Genomic DNA, 27951 nt, shown 5'->3' with positions numbered 1-27951 from the left:
TGGATCCCCTGAGGTCAGGAGTTCAAGATCAGCCTGGCCAGTGAAACCCCATCTCTATTAAAAATACAAAAATTAGCTGGGCATGGCGGCATGCACCTGTAGTCCCAGCTACCCAGCAGACTGGGGCAGGAGAATCGCTTGAACCCAGGAGGTGGTGGTTCCAGTGAGCCGAGACTGCACCATTGCACTCCAACCTGGATGATAGAACAAGCCTCCATCTCAAAAAAAAAAAAAAAAAAAAAGGAAATCTGAGTCAGTGCTGATCAATAGCACTCGCGCAACCTTCAAATGGTCTATATCTGCACTGTCCAACGTGGTAGCCATCAGCCACACAAGGCTGCTGGGCACTTGAACTCATTGTTAGTGCAACCTAGGGAGTCAACTTTAAAATTTATTTAATTTTAACTAATTTACACATCAATAGCCACAAGGAGCCATAACAGCTACTGTCTTGGACAGCACCACTCTAGAAAATGACCGAACGTCTCGTGGCTTCACATCCATAAAATAGGGAATAATAGGGGTTATTTCACGGGATATTGTCAGGATTAGTGTCAGGATTAGATATAATGTATATAAAGTTCCTGGTTCCCACAAAGCACTCAATAAAATGCTGCTTATTTATTAACATCAGTCTGATACTCAAGAAAAAAAAAATTGCCTGGAAAACAAATGTTCAGAAGCACCCTGTCACAGAGGCTAGAAATTCAGAGCCGTTCGAGAGAAACTCGGAAAATATTCCTTAATTGTAGAAGTTCAATTGCAGCAGGAGGTTATCAGTTACAAGGGCTGTATTTCATTACAGATCCAGCCGCAGCTCAATAAATTAAGCAATCACTCAGAATAACATGTTGCTTTAATCCCCTCTCTTGGAGCTGTTCCAAGTTGTTTGGTTTTATATGCGCTCAGCCCTGAAAGGGGACTCATACTGGGCTCATTTCTTTCCCCTCAATTCTTCAGCCCCTCTCTGGAAACATCTTTGCATCTTCCAACCAGCAGGAGAGAGGATTCTAAGCCAAGCAGGCCTCCTTTTATCAAAACCGGAGCCTTTTCCATCCTCTGGCCTTGACGCGTTCCACGTTTCATTTGCTGAAATTACTGGCAGGTTTATCTGCAATGAAAAAAAAAAGACACCTCTTAGCAGCCCAGTTCTGGGCGTGTAGAGAGAGCTAACTCTCAGCGGGTTTTCCATTCTCATCTTCTCTCGAGTGGTTTATAATCTCACAGCAGAATTTTGCTTCCCCTAGAAACTTGGCACGGGAGGTGTCAGCCTGGGAACATATTTGTTTGTGTAAATTAAAAGAAGAATATGTTTTGACCATATTTAAGTTCTAACTGCACTAAAGAAATAAATACTGACTTGCACAACGCTTCTCGCTGCCACACGGTTCTGGCTCACCTCCCCAAACTCTGCCTTTGTTAATAAAACCTACACTAACAAGAGCTCTAAATAGCTTATGTCCTCAGACAGCTACAGGGACAACCTCAGAGGCCATGTCTGCCTCGACCCAGGCCCACATAGAAAATCCACTTACCTCATGTGGGATTTGCTTCTCCTGACACACCGCATTCTTGCTGGGGTAGAAAAGGGTGTCAGAAACAGCACCCTCACCAATGTAGGTTTGTTTTTTATGGTGGGGGAGAGACAGGGTCTTACTTTGTCACCCAGGCTGGGGTATAGTGCTACAATCACAGCTCACTGCAGCCTTGACCTCCCGGGCTCAAGCGATCCTCCTGCCTCAGCCCCCCAAGTAGCTGGGACTACAGGCATGCACCACTATGCCTGGCTAATATTTGTATTTTTTGTAGAGACAGGGTTTTGCCATGTTGTTCAGGCTGGTCTTGAACTCCTGAGCTCAAGCCATCCTCCTGCCTCAGCCTCTCAAAGTGCTGGGATTACAGGCGTGAGCCACCAAGCCCAGCCTCTACAGGTGTACCCTTGATGTGCACGTGAATGGTAACCTTTTGAAGGCCCTGGACAATAGCTGTAGAAATTTACAATGCACACCTCTTGGCTGGGAGCAGGGGCTCACATCTGTAATCCTAGCACTCTGGGAGGCTGAAGGATGGCTTGAGCTCAGGAGTTCAAGACCACCCTGAGCAACATGGTGAGACCCTGTCTCTACTAAAAAATACAAAAAAATTAGCTGGGTGTGGTAGTGCATGCCTGTAGTCCCAGCTATTTAGGAGGCTAAGGCAGGAGGACCACTTGAGCCCAGGAGGTGGAGGTTGCAGTGAGTCATGATCGTGCCACTGCACTCCAGCCTGGGCAACAGTGTGAGACTGTCTCACAAAAAAAAAAAAGAAAAAAAAAAAAAAGAAAGAAAAAGCACATCTCCTCTGACCAAGAAATTCCACTTCTAGGAATTTATCCTACAAGTATTCTTGGTCACATGCCAAAGACTATAGATGTTATAAAGGCAAAATCCTCGAGTTAACTGAAATGTTGGCCAGTAGAAGACAGGTTAAGTATGATGCAATGCTAGGAGTCATTAGAAAGAATGAGGTGGGTCTAAGAGCTGTCGAGATATATTATATACCCCCAACTTTCTTACCACTATGAACCAAAAAAAGTGCATGCTTTCAAAATTTATAAAGATTGTGCAAACTGCCCACAGTGGTTGTCTTATAAAGTGAAGTTGGAGTTAAAGAAAAATTGCAGGGCAGGCGTGGTGGCTCAAGCCTATAGTCCCAGCACTTTGGGAGGATGAGGTGGGAGGATTGCTTGAGGCCAGGAGGTCAAGACTAGCCTGGACAACATAGTGAGACCCTGTCTGTACAAATAATAAGAATAATAATAATTAAATAAAAATGGTGGTATGAGCCGCTACTCTGGAGTTTGAGGCAGGAGGATCGCTTGAGTCCAGGAGTTCATGGCTGCAGTGAGCCATGATCACACCACTGCACTCCAGCCTGGGTGACAGAGTGAGACCCTGTCTCTAAACACAATAAATTAATTAAAAAGGCAAATCGTCCCTTTATTTCCACCTTATTCTCTTTTGTATTTTTTTCTCACTATAGGCATAGTGTCATTTTTAAAATTTGGCACAATTAAAGAACATACAATGGTGTTTTAAAAATCATTTCCACACTCTGTGCTCTGTAATAACAATACCGCAATAATACTCTCTTTATTGCATGCCTGCTAGGACAATGGAGTTGGGGGGAGGTGAGAATCTCTGCTTTTCTGATTTATTTATGCAGATAACCTGCAGTAGGCTAAATAGCAGTCCCCAGAGAGAGAGTAAGTATGTCTACTTTCAAATTGAATCCCTGGAAAAAGACTGATTAAGGATCTTGAGAGGAGGCATTTGTTCTGGATTATCCAGATGGGAACTAAACGCAATCCATGTATCCTTCTAAGAGAGAAGCAGAGACCAGGACAGAGAGAAGAGGAAGATAAGAAGACGGAGGCAGAGACTGGAGTGATGCGGCCACAAGCCAAGGAACGCCAGAGCCACTAGAAGGTGGAAAAGACAAGACACACATCTTGCGTTGTGTGCCTGGAAGGAGTGCAGCCCTGCTAGATTTCCAACTTCTGGCCACCATAACTTTGAAATGAATCTGCTGTGTTAAGCCCTGTGGTCTGTGATAATTTGTTATAGCAGTCCCAGGAAAAAAAGATATAACCAGACGTCCCTTATACCTGTTAGAAGCATGAAATGCACAGGTACATGAGAAAACAAGTTTGATAGACCTGTTTGTGTTGGCAAACACAAATAATCCATTCATTACAGACACTTACTGAGCATCTATTAGGTGACAGGCACAGTTCTAGGTGCTGAGGATACAGCCAGGATAGAACACAACAAAGAAGCGTGCCCGCCTGGAGCTGACATTTCAATTAGGGAGAAATCAACAAAATAAATAGAACACGAAGGAGGGTGGATGGTGGTAGAAGGTGCTACAGAGAGCGAGGAAGCAGAAAAGAGGGACCAGGGGGTGAAGGAAGGGGGATTGGAGTAGAGGCTTGAAGGTGGTGAGGGCATGAGGGGTGTGTCTACCTGAGGGAAGACAAGTAGAAAAAGGAAACTAGGGACTGGGCACAGTGGCTCAGGCCTGTAATCCCAGCACTTTGGGAGGCCAAGGTGGGTGGATCACTTGAGGTCAAGAGTCTGAGACCAGCCTGATCACCATGGTGAAACCCATCTCTAGTTTAAAAAAAAAAAAAATATATATATATATATATATATATATATAAAATATATAAAACATATATTATATATAAAACATATATATATTTTATTTTTCCTCCTCCTCTCTGGCATCCAGGCTTTAAAGAGGTGGACTTGTCACTACCAGTGGCCTCAGACAGTAAGGCCAATAAGCAGAGAGGAGGAGAAATGAAAGATGAGGTGAGGGGGATAAGGCAGGAAAAAAACCCAGAGCTTCCAGTCCCTGAATCGTAGAGAGCAACACAATATATTATATATATAAAACATAAATAAAACATATATATAATATATAAAACATATAAAATATATATTATATATAAACATAAAACATGTATAAAACATACATTATATATATATAATATATACACACACACACAGACACACAAAATTAGCTGGGCATAGTGACGCACGCCTGTAATCCCAGCTACTTGGGAAGCTAAGGCAGGAGAATTGCGTGAACCCAGGAGAGGGAGGTTGCAGTGAGCTGAGATCACGCCATTGCACTCCAGCCTGGGCAACGACAGCAAAACTCCACTAAAAAAAAAAAAAAAAAAAAAAAAGGAAAAAGGAAAACAGGCAGAGGGAACGAATACGGAACTTGAGCCTAGGAGTGACACATAAAAATAGGAAGGAACTCCCTTTTTCCCTCCTTCTTCCTCCCCCACCTCCCTCCCATACTTGCTATCTGCCTGCTGCGTACCAGGGCCTGGGGTACAGAGATGAATGAGGCCTCGTTCTCAGGTTCGATGCCTTCCCTAGTAGGGGGACAGTCATAAACAGATCATTACAAATATAATGTGGTAGGCGTCACAGCAGAGGACAGGGCAGGCTGCACGCGCAGGTCAGCGTGGGAAGGTGCGTGTGCGTTGGGGTTAAGGTTGGGGAGGTGGGAGTAAATTGATTAGGGCAGGACTTGAAATCGCAGCACGTGTGTTGAGCTGCAGTTCAGCTGGAAATTAACAGGAGGGGCGGTGGTGAACATGGAGATGGGTCTGGGATTCTTTTAAGTACAGTCGGCACATCGGGACAGGAATATCAGTTCTGAGAATGACCTATCCCTTTCAGTTCTACACAATCCATGAAAAGGAAAACAGTTCCCAAGTCCTGAATTGGGACACTGTGGGTTGCAAACGGCAGACACTGAAGTTGATCTGAATGAGGTAGAACGAGGCATTTATTCACTGGGTAGCTACGATGAGGAAAGGGAAGAGGCTCTATTGCTCTCTACGATCCAGGGACAGAAAGCTCTGGGTTCTTTTCCTGCCTCATCCCCCCTCACCTCATCTTTTATTTCTCCTCCTCTCTGCTTATTGGCCTTAATGTCTGAGGCCACTGGTGGTGCCAAGTCCACCTCTTTAAGGCCTGGATGCCAGAGAGGAGGAGGGAAAGGAACACCCTCCCCACAAGCTCTGCAGACAATCCTGAATTTGCTCTGCTTGAGTCACATGACTACACCTGGACCAATCACTGCATCCCGGCTCAGAAGTGGGCTGCTATGATTGGTCGTGGTGGGTCACATGTCTACGCATGGACCAATTACTGTAGCCGAGAAACAAGTACTGTGGGTGGCCATTTTTGGCCATCTTCCCATGGTACTGGGGGGTCTGTTATCAGAAGTTGGGGAGTGTGTGCTGGCAGGAACAAGACGAGCCGCCTGCCTCCCTCAGGGCCTTCTGACTATGTTACTGCTCCATTCATTCTGCTGGGAATCGTCTCAATCTTGAGCCAGACTCTGTTTGAAGATCCCAGTCTGGTTGTCTACAAACCCCAGAGCTGCCAGCTGGGATTTACTCAGACCTGTTGCTGTAGTTCTTTTTTGTCATTGTCATTACGTGATTTTGATCAGATTTAAAATGGACTTTTAGTCATTGGTTTATGATTGCCTCTGCTCATAAGCGTCGGACCCTCATCTGTCTTGTTGATGACGATACAGCTCATGCTCAGTCCCCAGCGCCTATGTACAGTAGGTATACAGGTAGTGAAATGAATGAACATCCATCCTCCAGGGAACGGGAGGAGCTGCACGGTTCTCATCTGTTCTCAATGAGTCCCTTTCTGCCACCGTCTCCGCACCTTTCCCAGTCACCCTATACCCCTTCATGACAAGGCTCTGTTAGTGTAAGTGCACCTTGCGTCCTGTTAGTATAAGTCCCTGGATGTCAGCCCAACACACACTGGAGGTTCCGAATCTCTGGGTGTTTTGAGTAAAGATGATCCTTTGGCAAAGCTCATTGAGTTCTGTCTGAGCTCAGAGGGACTGGGCGCCATGACTGGTTGGCAGTGTCTCCCGTGGCCACCTGCCCTGTTGGGCATCCCTGGTCCTGCTCTGTGTCGTTTGCTAACCAGGGGACTTGTTTTTAAGACTGCAGCCCAGTCATCTGCTGGGATATCAGAGTACACTCAGAATCCAGGACAAAATGGTATAGCCAAATAAAACAACTGTGGGCTCTTAGGGAAGAAGGCTTAAGACAAATGGTTATTTTTCTTAAGTGTGCATGACCCACATGTCAGCTGGGGTCATCTTATTTTTGGAAATTCAAACAAAATGGCCTTGAATCTCGTCCCACATGCCAGAGAAGACCCAACTATCCTTGGACTCTTTCCAGGGATTGGAGGTGAGAGGTGCTTCTGTCTTACCCAGACGCCTAAGGCTCTATAAATTCCTGTGTCCCCTTAATCACTTCTGCTTGGGCACCTTTTTGCTGGCCTCAGGAGAAGCCTAGCTGTCAGAGGCATGGAACGTGTGCAGTGATACAAGCTCGCGCTGTTGCTGTCTTCAACTTTATTATAATTTTTGAACAAAGGGCTTCCCGTTTTCATTTAGCCCTGGGTCCTGAAAATTAGGTAGCCAGTCCTGCCCCACTCGGGGGCTGTTCCTTTCCTACCCCACATTGATTCTGCCCCAATTCCTCTATTCTCCCTAAATCCCATCGCACACAAGGATGTGGGTGTAGGAGACTTGGAAGCTTTGGGACAAAAGAAAATGTTGACCTCTAAGACACAGAAACAACATCAAGTGCAATGTTTGAGCTGCCTCTAAAATACTCAGTTGGGAACAACACAGTTAGGAACAACACAGGCTAAAGCTGAGAAGTGTCGAACCTGAATGAAGGGTACTGGGTGCCTGTTACATACCACGTACTACTTTCAGGTATGGTGGGAAATTTCTGTAGTACAAAGTGGTGTAAATAAATTTTATTTATTTATTTATTTATTTATTTATTTAGAGACAGGGTTTGGCTCTGTTGCCCAGGCTGGAGTACAGTGGTATGATCATAGCTCACCGTAGTCCCAACCTCTTGGGCTCAAGTGATCCTCTGGCCTTGGCCTCCCAAAGTGTTGGGATTATAGGTGTGAGCCATCACTCACAATTTAAACTCTATAATACAAAGTTTAAAAAGGCAGTAAAGCCGGGCACAGTGGCTCATGCCTGTAATCCCAGCACTTTGGGAGGCCGAGGCAGGCGGATCACAAAGTCAGGAGATTGAGACCATTCTGGCTAACACGGTGAAACCCTGTCTCTACTAAAAATACAAAATATTAGCCGGGCGTGGTGGCAGGCGCCTGCAGTACCAGCTACTCGGGAGGCTGAGGCAGGAGAATGGCGTGAACCCAGGAGGCGGAGCTTGCAGTGAGCTGAGATGGTGCCACTGCACTCCAGCCTGGGCGACAGTGTGAGAGTCCATCTCAAAAAAAAAAAAAAGGCAATAAAAGCCAAGCACAGTGGCTCATGCCTCTAATGCCAACACTTTGGGTGGAAGGATCATTTGAGCCTAGGAATTCAAGACCAGCTGGCAACATGGCAAGACCTCATCGCTACAAAAAATAAAAAATTAGCCAGGCATAGTGGCATGTGCCTGTTGGTCCCAGCTACTCGGGAGGCTGAGGCAGACAGATGGCCTGAGCTCAGGAGTTCAAGGCTGTGGTGAGCTGTGATCGCGCCACTGCACTCCAGCCTGAGTGACAGAGCCAGACCCCATTTCAAGAAAATAAAAACAAAAATTAAAAAGGCAATATATTAAGACTTGCCCCTGGCAGTTCCTCAAAATGTTAAACATAATGTTGCCTTATGGCCCAGCAATTCTACTCTGACCTGTATGCCTAAGAGAAATGAAAGCATCTGTTTACACAAAGTCCAACACACGAATGTTCATTGCTGCATTATTCATAGCAGCCAAAAAGTGTAAACAACCCGTATGTCCATCACTGACAGTGGATAAGCAAAATGTTGGTCCGTCCATAAAATAGAATATGATCCAACTGTAAGAAAGAATGAAGTTCTGATCCATGCTACAGTGTGGCTGAACCTTGAGAATGTCATGCTAAGTAAAAGGATCCAGTCACAAAGGACCACATTAAGAGTGTGATTGCACTTATAGGAAATGTGCAGAATAAACAAATCCACAGGGGCAGAAAGTAGATTCGTGATTGCTCAGGGTTGGGGGTGTTGGAGGATTAGGGTGCAGGAGGGTTCTGGGTTTATTTTTTCTTTCTTTTTTTTTTTTTTTTTTTTGAGATGGAATCTCACTCTGTGGCCCAGGCTAGAGTGCAATGGCAGGATCTCGGCTCACTGCAACCTCCACCTCCTGAGTTCAAGGGATTCTCTTGCCTCAGCCTTCTGAGTAGCTGGGATTACAGGTGCACGCCGCCACGTCTGGCTAATTTTTGTACTTTTGGTAGATATGGGGTTTCGCCATGTTGGCCAGGCTGGTATCAAACTCCTGACTTCAGGTGATCCGCCCGCCTTGGCCTCCTGAAGTGCTGGGATTACAGGCGTGAGCCACCGCGCCACCGCGCCCGGCCCAGGGTTTCCTTTTGAGTTGATGGTGTTCTAACATTGATTGTGATGATGGTTGCACAACTCTGTGTATACACTCAAAGACATTGAATCGTACACGTTAAATGGGTGAAGTGTACTTTAAGTGAATAATTTCTCAATAAAGCTGTTTAAAAAAAGAAGTCACACCCTCCTCTCTGACCCTCCTGCTAGGAATCCTTTGGCTTCAGCTCCCTGCCCTCTTGGGAAATCCCTTCTCTCTCTCCTCTACCTTCTCCCTACACACACGCGCACACACACACACACACACACACACGCACACACGCACACATCACACACACACACACACACACACACCCCTGCCATTCTGTCTTAAGCTATTTTCAGCTGGGCATGATGGCTTATGCCTGCAATTCCAGCACTTTGTGAGACTGATGTAGGAGGACTTCAAGACCAGCCTGGCCAATGTAGTGAGACCCTAACTCTATAAAAGAATAAAAAAATTAGTCGAGTGGCTGGGCACGGTGGCTCACTCCTGTAATTCCAGCACTTTGGGAGACCGAGGTGGGCGGATCACGAGTTCAGATCAAGGCCATCCTGGCTAACACAGTGAAACCCCATCTCTACTAAAAATACAAAAAAAAAAAAAAAGTGAGCCAGGTGTGGTGGCGGGTGCCTGTAGTCCCAGCTACTTGGGAGGCTGAGGCAGGAGAATGGCGTAAACCCAGGAGGCAGAGCTTGCAGTGAGCCGAGATCGCGCCACTGCACTCCAACCTGGGTGACAGAGCGAGACTTCGTCTCAAAAAAAAGGCCGATAGTGATGTTAATCTATAGTCCCAGCTACTCAGGAGGCTGAGGCAGGAGGATCACCTGAGCTCAGGAGTTTAATGCTGCAGTGAGCTCTAATGACACCAGTGCACTCCAGCCTGGGCAACAGAGCAAGACCCTGATTCTAACAAGAAAAAAAAAAAAATATATATATATATATATACACACACACACACACATACACATTCTAACTTTAAAGAAGTGGCTTCCAGAGGCAACGTGAACCACTGAGGTACTTTTCTAAACTACAACACTTTCTTTCCTCTTTAAAAGTTACTCAGTTGACAGCTGCTAAAATTACAGTGTTGAAATCCCCAGGGTATTCTATTGTGGTTGTCACCTAATCTAATTTCCAAGAGCTGCAGAATTCGCTCAAAGGAGGAGGAGCCAACCTAACCTCTCCAGAGGCAGTGGTCATCTGTTCTGAAACCTAACTCTGTCACCTCACAGGTGGGGAGAAAAGAACATGGCCAAGGCCAAGTTCATGATGTTCTAACTGAAGGATAAGCTTTTGCTCTGAAACAGGAGTCAGGAAATACGGCCTGTGGGCCAAGTTTGGCCCACTCCTTGTTTTTGTAAATAAAGTTTTATTGCAACACACAGCCGCATCCATTCGTTTGTGTACTATCTGTGGCTACTTTTGAGTTAAAATGCCAGTTGGCCAGGCATGGTGGCTCACGCCTGTAATCCCAGCACTTTGGGAGGCCGAGGGGGGTGGATCACGAGGTCAGGAGATCGAGACCAGCCTGGCCAATATGCTGAAACCCCTCTCTCTACTAAAAATACAAAAATTAGCTGGGTGTTGTCCCCTAGAACTTAAAGTATGATAAAAAATAAATAAATAAAAACACTGAGACAAAAACAAAATTAGCTGGGTGTGGTGGTGGGCACCTGCAATCCCAGCTACTCGGGAGGCTGGGGCAGGAGGATCACTTGAACCAGGGACTCAGAGGTTGCAGTGAGCCGAGATTGCGCCACCACACGCCAGCCTGGGCAACAGAGCAAGATTCCATCCCCAGCTTCCAAAAAAAAAAAAAAAAGGCAGAGTTAAATCTGCAGCAGAGGCTGTATTGCCTGCAAAGGCTAAAATCTTCACAATCTGGCCTTTTACAGAAATGGGCTGCTGACCCTTGGAATGGAAGATCCAAGCCTGAGCCCCAGTTCCTCACATGCTGGGTGTGTGGCCTTGGACAAGTCAGTGCATCTCTCTTTCCTCATCAGTAAGCTGGAGACACCAACAATCCCTTTTTATATGTGCTTTTGCAACTGAAACGACTTCATACAGGTGCAGTGCCTCGTACATACAAAGCATTCAATACGTATCGATGGTTATGATGTTATTTAGGAAATGAGGACAGCTTCTGCTTCACAGGGTTATTTGAAACAACAGATCGTGCCTGTGCAAACAGCTGGCAGAAAACAGTATAAATACATATTGGCCAGGTGTGGTGGCTCACGCCTGTAATCCCAGCACTTTGGGAGGCTGAGGTGAACACATCACTTGAGGTCAGGAGTTTGAGACCAGCCTGGCCAACATGGTGAAATCACATCTCTACTAAAAATACACAAATTAGCTGGGCACGGTGGTGTGTGCCTGTAATCCCAGCTACTGAGGCCGAGGTGGGAGAATCACTGGAACCCTGGAGGCGGATGTTGCAGTGAGCCGAGATGGCACCACTGCACTCTAGCCTGGGCAACAGAGTGAGACGCTGTCTCAAAAAAAAAAAAAAAAAACAAAAAATTTTTTGTTGTAAATATCTTCTAGGCTTTTGAAACCATTCTTTGCTTCTTAGTACCATTTAGATTTTGGAGTTTTGAGTATCAATAAACTTCCAACTTCAGAGGAAAAGGGATCTTTCCTTCAGACCCTCTCATTAACCAATTCAGGAGACCAAACCCCTGACTACCGGCTGGGTCTTGAACCTGCCCAGAACTAACATCCAAGTATTATTTGGGTTATATTCTGCCTCTTCCCCACTATAGGCACGCGGGAAGCCAAGCCCATATGCCTTTATTTTTATTTATTTATTCTGAGATGGAGTCTCACTGTCACCCAGGCTGGAGTGCAGTGGTGCGATCTCAGCTCACTGCAACCTCCGCCTCCAGGTTCAAGCGATTCTCCTGCCTCAGCCTCCTCAGTAGCTGGGATTACAGGCGCCTGCCACCATGCCCGGCTAATTTTTGTATTTTTACTAGAGACGGGGTTTTGCCATGTTGGCCAGGCTGATCTCAAACTCCTGACCTCAGGTAATCCGCCCGTCTCGGCCTCCCAAAATGCTAGGATTACAGGTGTGAGCCACTGAGCCCAGCCTCCATATGCTTTTAAATACTTGTGTTACCTTTGAATCCCCCACCAGAGCCCGTTAAGCAGGAATCTACTCCAAGGTGCGGGCACACAGGTTTGGGGCAGGGGGAGGGTCTTAGGGGACCCTCAGGGGCTGTCCAGAAGCCTACTGGGGGATGGGGGGTGGTGACTGAGATGACTGACATCTGACACTGCACCAACAGTCAGTACTTCCCTGGAAGGTGTCATTTAAGTAGGCTGGGTCCGGGGAGATACAGCAGTCTCTGTGATTCATTGGCTTTGTGTTAAAACTATTAACTGAATATCTAATCTAACACAGACAAGGCCCTGAAGATACAGCAATGAAGGAGTCATGCCCTCTGCCCTTAGCAACTGCCCCTGCCTGCCTTTTAGTGGGGGCAATTCAGCCCTGTAAGGAGTCTTCCTATTATCCCAGGATCTCAGTCCTACTACAAAACACCATGCTGATGACTTGGAAGATGACTGTGGGCCTGGCTGTGTGATATATGGCTGGTAGGAGTTACGAGTGCCAGCTCTGGAGTACTTTAGATCAGGGCAGGACTGGCTACATAATCTGCAAAATGAAAATCTGAGGCCACTTGTTCCAAAGTTTTTAAGGCTGGAGCAAAGTTATTAAGGTGGCACTATCACAGCTCACTGCAGCCTCGACCTCCGGGGCTCAAGCCAGCCTCCTGCCTCAGCCTCCTGAGTAGCTGGGACTATAGGGGCATGCCACCATGCCTGGGTAATTTTTTTTTTTTAAAGAAATGAGGGTCTGGCTATGGTGCCCAGGCTGGTCTCTAACTCCTGGTCTCAAGTAATCCCAATGCCTTGGCCTCAGAGGAGTCAACTAAGTGTGGGTCCCAGCCCGTGGAAACCAGCCCTGCATCTGAGGTCGCACTGCTTGCCCGCTGGTTAGCCTCAAATACCTCTCTTCACCGGCCTGAGCCTCAGTTTCCCCAGCCTCAGATGTCAATTAGGCTCACCTGCAGGTTGGTTGTGGCCATTGGGTGAGATGAGGCCTGTAAAGCGTTTCGCACAGAGGACAGGCTCGGCCACATTACTGATGTTCCTGGCCTGCTGTGGCTGGTGCATTTCATCTTACAATAATAGTTCACATTTATTATTCTTATATAATAGCTAAGACTTATATAGCACATCATCAATGTCAGGCGCCGTGCTTAGTTCTCTACAGACGTTCGTGTATTTCATCCTCACCACATCCCTATGCTATGCCCTAATATTCTAGTGACTGTAGATGGGGGAACTGAGGCACAAAGAGGGCAAGTATCTTGGCAGAGGTCACGCGACCACTCAGCAGAAGAGTCCACGTTCAAACACAGGACAGCTGGCTCCCAGGTCTCTGTTCTTAAGCCTACCTGTTGTTGGGGCTCAGAAAACAATACCCCAAAATGTGGCTCTTTGATGTGCTGGACTAAAGCAGCCTCAAGGTCTGTCCAACACCACCACCCCCGCCCCAATCCTGTTTCTCCATCCTCTGTCTGTCCCAAAGCATAGGAGGAGGCCGCTGCCTGGGGTTCCCTTATCTACCTGGAAACCACACCCGCCAAAGAGGAACACAACTGCCTTCGACTCCTTCCCTGAAATTTCATTAACCAGAGACGAAAACTCATCACAGAGAAAGAGCATGAAATGAAACACCACACCTGGAGCCCAGACAGACTTCATCCCAAACTATCATCTGTTCTCCGGTCCCATCCAACTCTCTAAGGGAATTATTCACTGACTGTTGTCCCAGCATCAGACCCATTCACTCCTCCGAAAAATCATTTACTACCCCTGAGAGTGGCCACATGTCCCCCATCTCCCTGCTCTGACGGAGGTATTTATTTATATTTGTATATATTTTTGAGACAAGGTCTCAGTCACCCAGGCTGGAGTGCAGCGGCGTGATCTCGGCTCACTACAGCCTCTGCTTCCAGGGCTCAAGTGATCCTCCCACCTCAGCCTCCCGAGTAGCTGGGACCACAGATGTGCACCACCAAGTTGGTTAATTTTTTTTCTATTTCTGATAGAGACAGGGTTTCACTATGTAGCCCAGGCTGGTCTCGAACTCCTGAGCTCAAGCAATCCACCTGCCTCGGCCTCCGAGACTGCCAGGATTACTTACAGGTGTGAGCCACTGCGCCAGGCCAATGAAGGGTTTATGAGCATCTGGACTTCACTGGATTACTGGGTAATCATTTTCCCGCCGCTCCCCTGGCGTTTATGCATGGTGAATAAATTCATATGCCTTTTTCTCCTATTAATCCACTTGTCGTCATTTCTTTTTTTTTTTTTTTTTTTTTTTTTTTTTTGAGACGGAGTCTTGCTCTGTCGCCCAAGCTGGAGTGCAGTGGCCGGATCTCGGTTCACTGCAAGCTCTGCCTCCCGGGTTTACGCCATTCTCCTGCCTCAGCCTCCCGAGTAGCTGGGACTACAGGCGCCCGCCACCTCGCCTGGCTAGTTTTTTTTTTGTACTTTTTAGTAGAGACGGGGTTTCACCGTGTTCGACAGGATGGTCTCGATCTCCTGACCTCGTGATCCGCCCGTCTCGGCCTCCCAAAGTGCTGGGATTACAGGCTTGAGCCACCGCGCCCGGCCAACTTGTCATTTCTTTGGTAAAAAATTTAAAAAATAAATACAAAATAGGGACAAGATCTTACTATGTTGCCCAGGAAGATTTTGAACTCCTGGGCTCCAGTGATCCTCCCACCTCGGCCTCCCAAAGTGCTAGGATTACTGGCGTGAGCCACCATGCCGGGCCTGTCAGTTATTTTCAGCAAACTTTTAGAGGGTGAAGGCGCAGCCTTCGCTTGCCTGCTATGCTATGTGTTCTGGGAGTTGACTCATGACAGACACGCATGCACGATCCCTTCCTGAGATCCTAACACCAAGTATTCAGCTTGAAATTTTCATCGTAATGTGGCATTATTTCTTTGATTCTTCTGTCTGTCTCCCAACTCAGCTGTGAGCCCCATGCGGGCAGGGGCTGTCTGGCTCCTTGCTGTACCTCCAGCACCTGGCACCCAGCTCAGCACACAGTAGGGCCTCAGCAGACATCTGTCCAGGGAAGGAAGGGCAGAAGCAGTGTCCAGCCACAGCAATCCCACCCAGAAGCAACAGCCACAGCTCTCTTGAATGTCCAGCCTGCATGATTTACAAGCTTGTTTTGGGCAGGACTCAGTGGCGTGCACCTGTAGCCCAGGCGCCTTGGGAGGCTGAGGAAGGACAATCGCTTGAGCTCAGGAGTTCAAGGCTGCAGCGAGCTATGACTGCACCACTGCAATCCAGGCTGGGTGACAAAGAGAGACCCTGTCTCAATTAAAAAAAAAAAAAAAAAAAAAAAGGCTGTTTTGGGGGAATCTCCAACAACTCAGGAAACCTTCTCATCGGCTCCAGGCTTTTCTCACTTGGGCACCCCCGACCCTGCACAGGTGGAGAGATTTAATAGGTGCTTAAGAGCCCAGCCCCCATCCTGGCAGGCTGCAGGGGGTGGGCGGGGGGTGAGGGGTGGCAGCAGGGCCGGCAGCTGTCTGCAGGCCTCTTGGTGCCAGCCGTAGCTGGCCAGCGGGGGCCCGCTGCCACCCCTCACCCCATGACGCAGCAGAAAGTGAAACCGGAGTTGGCCCCTGCCCGGCTGGGACTGATCACCCACTGTTTCCCTGCAAAACCACAGTCCCAGGGGGCTGGTGGGCAGCTGGCGCCCGGGTCCGGCACAGTGAGGCCTGTCAGGCAAGTGCCCCTAGAGGCCAAGGGAGGTGCCCTGGCCAGAAAGGAGGGTGCTGAGTCATCATGACCCTAAAATGAGAGAGAAATCCGAGCTATGGATCAATGCAGGGGTGGGGGGTAAGAAGTCCCAGTGGCGTCGGTGAGCAGGGAAGGGTGGTTTCCCGCTCCCCAAAAGGAAGATGTGTGACACCCAGTTTTGTCATGCTGGAGCCCGCTATAGATCTGAATTGGCAACTCCCCCCTCTACCCCCACCCCTCCCCACACCAACCACAGGGGTGCGGAAAATCCCTAAGATAAACCAGAATTCTTTAAAAGTGGACCTCTGAAACTTGACAAACGACTCTCTTGATTTCTGCCCCATCCTCAGGGCACCTGTAGTTGCTTAATATTTTTCTTCCAAAAAACCCACTCTTTTTTTTTTTTTTTTAACTGACATCAACTGATGGGAAAAAAAAGGGCCCCGTCTCCCAACCCTAAATGGAAAACCAACCAATTGCCTGAAATAGAAATCAGCGGTGCAAAGAAAATATCTACGAGGATAATTTTCACCTTTAGCCGGCGCCCCGCAAAATCAGATGTGCAAATCAGACTTGGGAGACATCTATTTCGAGTCACAGGTTTCATGCCTGAGGAGCTGCTTGTCCAGGGCGACACAGCAAGAGAGTCACAGAGCTCGGGCTGGAATGCAGGCCTGGCTGATTCCAGAACCCCAGGCTCAGTGGCGGGCTGCTGTCTCCCCACCCATGAATTCCTCTGCGTGTATTCATATTATCGCCTTCCGTGTTTAATGCGTGGACTCCCCGATTTTCAAAGCACCTTTAGAGCTTATACATCGTTAGAGCTTATTATATATAACATTGGATACATCCAAGAACCCTTCGAAGCCACAGCAGGGGGTGCTGCCCCTCCCTTGGTGTATGGGGAAACTGAGGCAGCGAGCGGGGAAAAGTGTTCTGTCTCGGGGAGCTAGCAGGAGAGCCAGGACTGCTCAGGGCCCCCTGCCAAGGCGATGATCCCGGAGGCCCTGGCTGCAAGGACCAGGCCTCGTCAAACAGGTAACACTTGTTTCTTTTCACTTTCCCTACCTCCCCCGACAACCAACCCCCCAGAGCAAACGCTGACGCTGACAGCTGGACGGCTTTCCCAGGCCGGATCTCAGTGTCTGCCCCTGGAGGGCAAAAGCACGTTTAGCAACCAGTGTCTGCGCATGGCGTCTTTCAGTTTTTCAGAGCGATAACCAGTTCTCAGCACAAGAGGCATCCACCGGGGACCCAGAAGGCGCTATAGCGGGAGAGTTTGGGGACCAGCTTTCTCTCTTCTTTGAGTTGCTGGAGGAACTCCGAGCTGATGTCTTTCTGGCCCAGGGACCCCCGAGGAATACTGCAAGAGCAATAAGGATTTTTAGGGGCATTATGATAGTGGAATGGAAACACATCTGCCCCCAAAAGTCCCTCATTTTCCCTGCGGTAACGAACCAGCTGGCAGGAAGTGGTAGCGCTCAGAGCACCAAGAGCCAAAACTAAAAAGGAAAAAAATGTACAAAGTTAGAGTAAACTTTAAACAAGTGAGCGCTTTCATGGTGTACGGCGGCTCCGTGCAGACTCACGAAAGGGACCTCATCTTCTCAATAACTGGCTAAATAGGTCTCAGTGCAGCAGCTCCCATACAGACGTGCCCAGAAAACCACAGATCTGGAATCCCAGAGCAGGTTCCCAAAATGGATACAAGGATTATTTCCTAAAGCCAGGCGCATCATAGGAGACGCGACGTTTCCCCCAAATTTCGAATGAATGTTCCAGACCCTCATTAATGATCTAAGTGAACAACAAATCCTTCAACACCTCCTCCTCTGGAATGGGAGAAACTTAGTCCCCTTGGAAACGCTGATGAAAATATCTGGTTTCCACAACACGGACGGAAGGGGTAAGGCTCGGGTGGGGAAGCTGAGTGCTTATCACTGGTGGGGCAAAAGGGGCAAACTGGCCAGGCGTGGGTGCTCACGCCTGTAATCCCTGCACTTTGGGAGGCCAAACTGGGAGGATTGCTTGAGGTCAGGAGTTCGACAACAGCCTGGGCAACACAGTGAGACCTCCCCAGTCTCTGCAAAAAATAGCCAGGCATGGTGGTGTGCGCCTGTAGTCCCAGCTACTCAGGAGGCTCAGGCTTGAGCCCAGAAGTTCAGGCCGCAGTGAGCCGTGCTCACCACTGCACTCCAGCCTGGGCAACAGAGTGAGACACGGTCTCAAAAAGAAAAGGGGGAAGGGTTTTACCACTAAGGTCCTGGGTGCCATCTGTTTGTTCAGCCACTAAGATCTGAGGACTAAGGAGTCCAGGGTGTCTTCCCCAGGGCATATGACCTTTGAGGCCCTGCAGGTGGGTGCCCCCTGTGCCAGCCAGCACTCTCGGAGCCGGGAAAGGGTTAATCCCTCCACGTGGCTGACACCGGAGGAGAAGCTCACTCCGCAGGCTGGGATATCACACTGGGCCATCTCAGAGAGGAGAGGGCCTGAAAACAGCCTCTGTGAGTTCTGTGAATGGAAGTGGCTTCACTGCCTTCAGAGAACGGGGTGAAAAGGCATCCCCACACAGAACCACTCCCCAGTCGCTAGCTGGCTCCTTGGCACCCGTCGTGTGGCCCTGAAGCTCTGGCAGGGACTCTGGGCATCGGTACCAGTGAGCACCCGGCCATCTCAGCCAGGCCTGTGAGGGAGCGATTCTACCCCTGCCATGTGACAGCCGGCAACTAGGACCCAGGTCTCTTCTTTCAAGCAGCACCTAAAATATTCTCCGGGTGAACCTAGGGCTAAATACGGCATGGCCGACAAGTGCCAGGTCTGGACCTTTTAACGCCATTCTAAGATACGATCGAGAACCCACGAGGCCTTTGGTGGCCTGGAGTCCAGTTACCGGGGCCAAATGGGAGTCCCACGGGTTTGGCTGACTCAGGGCTGGGTGCGACTTCCTGGAGCAGGCACATGCTGGTGTCAGAGCAGAGCGGCCGCAGACTGTTTTCTTGTGTGTTTGAGCCCAGAATGCCAGCCCCGTTCTCACTCTGGGCCGACCCCCAAGGTGGCTTAGCTGGTGGCCCCTTTTTCTACCTGGCCCACTTCTTTCCACTTCTAGCCTGCAGCCCTGCCCCTCCTGGCCTAGGTTTTCCTCCCAGCCCGATCAAAGCAAAAGGCTCAGCTCCCAGGTAGGAGGCCTCGCAGAGCTGGAGAAGAGACCAGCAAACACAGGCACAGTAACTCAGATGTGTTACACGTTGTGTTACTGGCTGGGAGCTACGCCTCCTAGGCCCACCCCAAATCGAAGGATCGCAGCCCCAGTGCTCCAGAGGGAGGGCTTGGGGCTGGGCTGCAAAAGTTCAGCGTTGCCTCTGAATCTTCTAGAGCGACGTTTGCACTCACACAGGACAGATGTGCTCTGAGCCTGTGGGATAGCCTCACAGCCCCTTTGAGCATTTGGAAGGTTGTGCTTAGCAAAGTGGGGTTCTGCCCTCACCAGAGCCCACAGGGTCACCAGGCTATTAAACCCTGCAGAGTCTCTGGGGAGGCTTCCTTTGCGAGCCAAACACCCCATCTTTTGGCTGAACTGCTGCGGGCTTCGTCCCGGGAGGAAAGAGCCCCCAGGCACCTGTCTGGACTCATCTCGGCACCAGTAGCGGCTCTAAGGCCACATCTGGGCCTTGCTGGCAGAGGTCTGGGCTGTCTTGGGCACAGAGGCCAATGCCAACAGGCCCAGCACTGATCTCACACATGATTCCAGCAAGACAGCCTAGATTTTTGCACATCTCTGAGAAAACTTTCATACCACACCGCACAGCTAACCTCAGGCGCAACCAGCCACTAACTTCTCTCCCCGCCCAGGCGAAGTCCCCTTGGCTGCAGTGGTGCAGCATTTCAGGGACATGGAGAAAGAAGTTTGCTTTGTGATTCCGTAAACTCAGATGTTTCATATAAGGAAGATGATGTAAAATCAGAAACCTTATTTTAAAGCTTGGTACATATGTGCATATGTCCCCTACAACTGGGGACGCTGGAAAGGCAGCATCTGAACACTGGCTGCTTTGAAAAAAGGTCATGAGAAGGGCAGAAGGGGTCACCTGGGCACAGGGTGATGGAGGGAACCCCAAGTTCACTCCTTCTAAATTCTTTCAACGTCCATCTGTTTCCCTGAAAAGTCCGGCTTGGCTACTAGGCCTGAAAAGTCTATGTAGTTTATATCATGTTTGTGAGTGTCAGTGTTTTTGTTTAGGGTTTATTTTCACCTTGCTCCAGATACAAGAAGCAAAAGGAACTCTACATTTTCCTGTGTTTGGGGTGCTCAGGCGAGAAAGAAAATGCCTGCTTAAAGTAATTGATCAGCAGTGTTTTGTTTGCACACGCACTTTATTCTGGCGAGTGATTTTAAGTACCAAGTTTGCCTTAACTTTTCACTGCACTCATTTTTATCCTCATGGCTAAAATAGCTGTATTTACTCCACAATCTAAATTAAAGGAGGGTGAGCTGATCGACTTTTAGGAGGCTGTAGTTGATCTGGTAAGAAATTTCATCTTTCTGTTCATAACGTTAAGTTGGGGGGTTGCTGGGAAGGGAAACAGAGTGTTTCCTTGGAGGGACTTTTCCAACTTTCATTAGTTTGAGTCACCAATGCACGTTTTATTTTTAAGGAAGTATCATATTCATTGCAGAACCACCTCTAAATATTTTACCCCTGGCCATACCGTATTCTTTTCTATTGAAACATATTTTTTGCCTCTCTGAGATCAGCTATGGCTTGAGTATTGCTAAGAACAAATTTCAAAGTTGCTTGTTTTTTTTTTGTTTTGTTTTGTTTTTCTTAAATCCACACTTCTTTGAGGGTTGGCGGGGGTGGGGAGGGAACAGCAACTGCTTAATGAAGTTTCTCACACAGAGGCAAAAAGAGAAAAGCCAAAATATATTCAGTGTATCCAGCAGTTCCATGTTGAATTTTTTTTTTTTCCTTATTGGTTTAGGGGGTTGTGTAGGAGGGTGGTGGGAAGGATCTGAAAAGAAGCTGTGATTCTTTGCTGAATTAATGATGACTTCTCACTGCAAAATGCTGATTTATAATCTCTTCACCATACTAGACTGTTTCCAGACTCAGGGGGAAAAAGTTTGCTAAATGTATTCATAATTACATGCACAGTTTCAGACGGCTGAATATAAGTAATGCTTGTGCTGTTGCGAACGCTCACCATTAAAGCAGAAATTGTTTCACATTTAGCACTAAATTCTGTCTGATTTTGCACACTTAACAATTCAGTAATTTTAACATTCGGCTTCGTCGTCTCCATTATAGCTCAGTATCTTGGAGAAACAGTCAGTGTTCCGGCCTCGTTAATTCACGTAAAACACCCTATTTGTGGAAGTATCATTAAAGGCTAATTTGATGAGATATCCTTATTTAGCAAAGCAAATAGGATTTGACAGTCAGCTCCGGGTGGCGATTTAGCAAAGCACAAACACAATTCACAACGTGACAATTTCCCATCCGTGCGCCTCGCTGGAATTGTGGACTCCTGAAAATTGTGCTGTTTCATCGTGTCCCATACTAAAGAGAAAGAACTCTGTAAGTAAAGAACTGTTTTTGCCAAGGCAGCACAAATGTCATCTGCGTGTACATGTGCCATGTCTTTCAAATCCTAAATCTTGTATCAAGAACGCTGTGTTCAAAAGTTTTTTCCAGGTACAGCTCACTTCTATTCCCTGCTGTGCAGACTTAATTTAAATCTAGACTTGCAAATAACTTAGGGTGTGTGGAAGTCTATATAGGTTACAACTATATAGGGAGTGTGCGTGTGTGTACATGTGTACACACAACTGAAGGTTAATGTTCTGCGAGGGGGATTTATAACCACTACCCTTGCTTTAGAGACTTCCCCCGAACGTATTAACCAGGCTTTTATAAAACGCCTGGCTGGGCGCAGTGGCTCACACCTGTAATCCCAGCACTTTGGGAGGCTGAGGTGGGCGGATCACGAGGTCAGGAGATCGAGACCGTCCTGGCTAACACCGTGAAACCCCATCTCTACTAAAAATACAAAAAATTAGCTGGGCTTGGTGACACGGGCCTGTAATCTCAGCTACTCCGGAGGCTGCAACAGGAGAATCGCCTGAACCCGGGATGCAGAGGTTGCAGTGAGCCAAGATCGCGCCACTGCACTCCAGCCTGGTCAACAGAGCAAAGATTCCGTCTCAAAAAACAAAAAACAAAAACAAAAAGAACGCCTTCAACAGCAAAGTAGCAAAGAGTTGCAAAGAAATGTTGCAATTCCAGGTGGAAGCAAACAGCTGGTTGCTCCTAATTTAACAAACGTAAAGACAAATCTAATGTCATCACAATACATCATTTCAGGAGTGCCTTATTTGGGGGTTTCAAACACTTTGCCACAACCGACATCCTACTAATTCCTTTCCAATCCAATCCTGTCCTTTAAACCATTGTGGGGGTGGTCAGGGGGGATGTACTTTCTCCTCTTTGCATCGTTTTTCGGCCTCCCAAGGAGAGACGCCCTTGGAAAACACAGTAGGTTCGGCAAACTGAGAACACACACATATATACCGCCCTCGAAGGGGCCTTTTAGTTCTATGCAAGTAGCAGACCTCCCCCCTTTCCCCAGCTCCCCCACGCAGCCGGGTTTTAGATGCGTTCCCTGGGGGTGGTAGCTCTCTGCCCTCACCCTCCCGGGACTGCCCGGGCCTGAGTCCCTCGCTGTCCAGAATGACCCCAAAAGCGGGACTTTGAGGGCCAGTTGGATAAAACATAAACTCATCTCGCCCTCAAAACCCCGATTCTGAGACCACAGCCTCCAGAACCTCTTTTCCTAAGAAGTGAGTCCCCGTTCACGGCTGACAGCACCGGGGCAGGCCGCCTTTGAGGCAGGAGTTTGGAGAATCCCGGATCGCTGAAGGAACCGGTACTGGGTGTTCCCTCGGGGCGGCGGTTCATCTCACCAAAATGCCAGGGGGTCGCTATGGGAGGAGGGGGCATTTGCCCACCCCACGGCTGAGGGCAAGAGAATCGCTTGATCCCGGGGTGTCTCTTCCCTCAGGGAGCAATCACCAATCTCGCCCAGTAAACAGGCCTGAAAGCTTCCCGGAGAACACGAGGGGGTGCCCCCAACGTCCCTTAGCAGCGGATAAATCGGGTGTCCGAGGTGTCTCGTACAGTCCACCCACCCCCCCCCCCCACGCCATCCCCAGCTAAAAAAAGTTTCGTTATTTGTGTCCTTAATCGTCTCTCATTAAAGTCAAATTTGCTGCGCGCCCAAATTGGGGGAAGTGATTTCCATTTTAATAGCTCAATTAGCCTCTAGGTTCTGGAAAGGCCACTCCCCCACGCACCTTTTCTCTTCATTTTAACCCCCCTCCCTTTTTCACAACTTCTCCTAAAAATAAATTATAAATATGGATGTGTCCTCAGAGGACATGAGCGGCGCATTCCAACGCTCCGCTTGGTGGGGATTGGAAGCAAAGAGAAACCAGAAACGCCACTCCCCCCACCCCCAAATCAAAATGCCTTTTTCCTTTCTTTTTCCTTTTCTTTCTTTTTTTCTAACTTCTTTTTCCTAACTTGGTGTCGTCTCGGGCACAGACACCCAGCTCCGCACCCCGGTACCTAGTTTTTTTTTGCCCCCGTCCTGCAGAAGCTAAAGCCAATGCGCGAGGGCTGCCTGCTTCTCGGGAGGAGGGCGCAGACAACTTTATTTAGGGGGCGGCGGTAACTCTCTGGGGACGGTGGTTCCCGGCCGGTCCGGAATCCCCGGGGCCCGGCCCCCGCAGGCGCCGCCGCCCATGCCAGCGGGGCCCGGGCGCACGTGGAGCGGCGGGCGCGGCCGGCCTGCTCCGCGCGCGGCATTGAGATCGGGGTCACGCAGCGAGTCAGTTTCCCGAGCGGGCTTTCGGGGGTGGGGGCGGGGACGCAGACGCTCCAACGCCTAGTCAATTTCCAAGCCCAGGCACGAGGCAGGCTGGGGGCGGCCTCGCCCCCTTCCTACCTCCCGGCCTCACACGCCCCTCTGGGGAGCGGGGGAGGGGTTCGAGGGGGAGCCTGGGTGGCGGCAGCGGCGGCGATCGCAGCCCAGACAAGCGTCTCGCGCCGGGTCCCGAGAGAGCCGCGCGCTCCCCCGCCGCCACCTCCCAGCTCCCGTTCCCATCCACCCCGCAGGCAGCCGCCCCACACCCCTTCGGCCCTGGGGGCCTGGGCGCCCACCTGCCGCGATCCCTGCCCTGGCTGCGGGAAGGTGCCAGGCGGGAAGAAGGGGAGCACTCACCGCCGCTGCTGCCTCCGGGGGTGCACGGCCCCCCCCCGCCGGGGCTGCGCCTTCCCAGGCTCCAGGCAGGCGTGCGCCGGGCGTGGGGGGCGCCCCGCGGGCCCTGCAGCCTCCGCCTCGATTGGAGCCCAGCCTTAAATCCTCCACCGTGAAGAAGAAGGGTACTTCCAGAAAAAAAAATCCGCCCCTCCCCAGACGAGATCCAAGTGATGGGCGGGGAGCATAGAAAATCCTTTTCTGCAGAGAGCGCGCAGCCGACGGGGCTGCACCCGGCCTCCACGGTCCGCTGCCGCCACAAAGCCGCGCCCCCGGCCCCCCCCGCCCCCCCAGCGCCCTATGGCCGGCCCGGGGCGGGGGCTGGGCCAGCCCGGGGTTGGCCGCGCTGGGGAGGCGGCGGCGGCGGCGGCCCAGGCAGCGGGGCGGTTCCTCCCCAGCCCGGGAGAGAGGGCAAGAGCCTGGAAGCCGAGCGCGCCCGCCCGGGTGGGGGTAGGGGTGGGGGTGGGGGTGGGAGTGGGGGCGGGGGCCGGGGTGGGGGGGCGCCTTCCTAGAAACCCTCGCCAAATATAGTCAGCGGATAGGGGCATTCCTAGAAATGCGGCGGCGACGTCAGCCTCGACCTGGGGGCGGGGGGCAGAGCCCGGGGTGCTTCAAACTAGGGGCACGGAGGAGGGGGAAAGAGTCCCCACTTCCAGTACCACCGCAGCCCAGAGACGGAACCGAGGCCGGACTTCCCTCCCGAGGGGCGTGCGGGAGTCCTCCAAAGGCACTTGAGGTATCCCGGAGCTGGGGGTGCATCCACTGAAGATTCAGACCCGGTCTACCCCCCTCTTTCGGGAACACCCAGTGCCACTGCCAGCTGGCGCTTCTGGCCCTTCCCCCAATTTTCAGCACCCCCCTATCCCCCCACACACACAACCCCGTGAACAAACAGTAAAAGTAGGAGCAGCATCAGGCGGGGTCTCCCAGCCTCTTACACCCACCCCAGGACGTTTCCTCACGTCCTCTCGGATGGCTGGAGTCCCTGGATCCCCAGGGTTGAAACTGCACAGACACACTGTGTTCCCAAGAACTCCTCCAAATACCAACCCACCTTCGGGCCAGAAAATAAAGTTGTGCTTCCTCCTCCCCAGTCCAGTGTCACTTTGTTGCTGCTTCCGGGGCCAAGGGCTCTTGGAGAGGTGCTGGAACTTGGGGGTAGGGCATAAGGGTGTCCTCTCCACCTGGCAAAGACCTGGCCTCTGGCACTGACACTCTCACCAGCCATAGCTGTAATACTTTCCATTTCCCGCAGTAAGGGAGACGCCCCCACAGCAGCTCATCCCCTTCCTAAAATCTGCCCCACCCACACGCCTGCCCAGGGACCCCCAAATCCATTGCAGAAGTGGCCCCTCTTTCGCAAAGAGAATCCACATAACTGAGACATGACTTGTCCCTCTCCACCGCCCCGCCTCTCTGCGCGAAAACGTGACTGGCCTGAACCTCCCAGGATCATAAAAAATGTATTTTGCTGTCCTCTGTTGGCCAACATGGGTCACACTCACAGAACACAGCACCCAACCAGCCAGGGGGAGTGAGCTGGACTCCTCTCCTCCTGTCTGTGGTGTCCTTGCCCTCTCTGTCCTCTTTCTTTCTTTCTTCTTTTTTTATTTTTATTTTTTGATACGGCGTTTCGCTCCTGTTGCTCAGGCTGGAGTGCAATGGCGCGATCTCGGCTCACTGCAACCTCTGCCGCCCCGGTGTAGGTGATTCTGCCTCAGCCTCCGTATCTGCGATTACAGGCAGTCGTCGCCACGCCCAGCTAATTTTTGTATTTTTAGTAGAGACGGGGTTTCACCATGTTGGCCAGGCTGGTCTGGAACTCCCGACCTCAGGTGATCCGCCCGCCTTGGCCTCCCAAAATGTTGGGATTATCGGTCGTCTTTCTTATCTTGCAGCCGATGCACAGAACTTGCTCATGTCCCCTTTTCCTCTTTGGGCCCTAATTTCAGAAAACTGGAGGGGTTTCTTCCTTGCTCTAGGGGAGGCAAGGAAGGCTGTGTTCACTCTGGACCCTGGGCTGGGGGACCCCAGGATGGTTTTTCTAATAGCAACTTGGAGAGGAAATGTAGCAAAAAAGGCAACAGCTGATCACTGATAATTTAACAGTCCCCATTCCCCCCACTCCACCCCCAGAAGACCTAAGCACATGGAGAATAGTAGCTTACTGAACTAACCCATTTTCCAGATGAAAAGACTGAGGCTAGGCCAGGCACCGTGGTTCATGCCTGTGATCCTAGCACTTTAGGAGGCTGAGGCGGGTGGATCATTTGAGGTCAGAAGTTTGAGACCAGCCTGGACAACATGCTGAAACCCCATCTCTACTAAAAATACAAAAAAGTTAGCAGGGCATGGTGGTGAGCACCTGTGGTCCCAGCTACTCAGGAAGCTGAGGCAGGAGAATGGCTTGATCCTGGGGGGCGAAGGCTGCAGTGAGCCAAGATTGTGCCACTGCACTCCAGCCTGGGTGACAGAGCGAGACTCTGTCTCAAAAATAAAAATAGAAAAGACTGAAGCTTAGAGGTCAGTTGTTCATGGAGCTAATACCTGCTGGCCCTCTGTGTGCCAGGCACAGAGCTGCTGCTACAGCCCCTAGAGCTAAGGTGATAAACAGCACAGGTCCCTGCCCTTGAGGAACTAGACGTCTCAGGGAGAGACTTGAGTCAACAGGTGAGCCCTTCGCTGCCCTTATGGTCCAGGACACCACGACAGAGCGAGGCTGGGCTGGGGGTGTCCTACCCTGGCCCTTCCTGTAGGAGTTGTCTCCATCCAGCCTGCAGCATCCTCGCCCGCTCTTCTTTCAAGCTGTGTTTAAAGAGAGAGGCTGTGTCTCCCCCTGCTGCGTGTCGCCAGCTTGGGGGACTCCAGGCACTGCTTCACCTCTCTGGGCCTCTGTTTCCTCCTTGGTAAAGTAGGAGTCACAAGGCCTGCCTTATAGGACTTTTAGGGGGATTGCCTGAGACAGACTTCCTTTAGGAGTACATGGCAACAGTGATTGGTGAGCTTGGTGCTGTCACCTGGAGGAGGGGATGTCTGAGCTGAAACTGTGAAAAAGGAAAACACTGGGGCTGGGTGCAGTGGCTCACACCTGTGATCCCAGCACTTTGGGAGGCCAAGGATCACTTGAGGTCAGGAGTTCGAGACCAGCCTGGCCAACATGGTGAAACCCTGTCTCTACTAAAACTATAAAAATTAGCCGAGCATGGTGGCGCGTGTCTGTAGTCCCAGCTACACGGGAAGCTGAGGTGGGAGAATCGCTTGAATCCGGAAGGTAGAGGTTGCAGTGAGCCGAGATCGCACCATTGCACTCCAGCCTGGGCGACAGAGCGAGACTCTGTCTCAAAAAAAGGAATACACTGGGCTGGTGGGAGGGGTGGAGTCGGCGCAGCAGGCACGGCATGTGTAACGGCCCAGGCGGCCCCTCTGGAGAACTGAAATAGCTGTAGCAGTGCTGGCTCGGGGGCCTCCAGGTGCTGCCCCCACCCACCTCTGTGCCCTGAGTCACAAGATTCTGGAAGCTCACCTCATCTGTCCAGTTCAGGCCCTGCCTGGGCTCTGGGACACCTGGATCAGTGCAGAAGGAAAAACCAGGCCACCAAAGGCAGCCAGGGCCCTGCCTTTATCTTGCAATTGAAATCCCCATCGGAGATGCCCCCTGGATCCTTCTGAGGCCTGCCGTTGCCAGGCCTGGCTTCGCTTCCCCGTGACTCAAGCGAGTGGCGGCCTGAAATCCAGTTTAGCAGTGGAAGCACTGCCAGACTCCGGAAAACAGCTCGCTCTTGGGCCGGAAGCCCCGGAGG

General features: G+C 50.3%; 1 long non-coding RNA gene across 1 annotated transcript; it reads right to left on the bottom strand.

Annotated features, from left to right (window-relative positions):
- Positions 1 to 605: 605 nt before the first annotated feature.
- LOC107128363 (uncharacterized) lies at positions 606 to 24411 on the bottom strand. The gene is made up of 2 exons (XR_010583975.2): positions 24116 to 24411; positions 606 to 1111 (listed from the first exon to the last, which is right to left on the bottom strand). It is a non-coding gene; the product is annotated as an uncharacterized lncRNA (long non-coding RNA).
- Between the last annotated feature and the right edge of the window lie 3540 nt (positions 24412 to 27951).

Source organism: Macaca fascicularis, chromosome 20, assembly GCF_037993035.2.
Source record: "Macaca fascicularis isolate 582-1 chromosome 20, T2T-MFA8v1.1".
Lineage (NCBI taxonomy): Eukaryota > Metazoa > Chordata > Mammalia > Primates > Cercopithecidae > Macaca > Macaca fascicularis.
The sequence above is the reverse complement of the archived record's forward strand: the minus strand, read 5'-3'. Positions and strand labels throughout refer to the sequence as shown.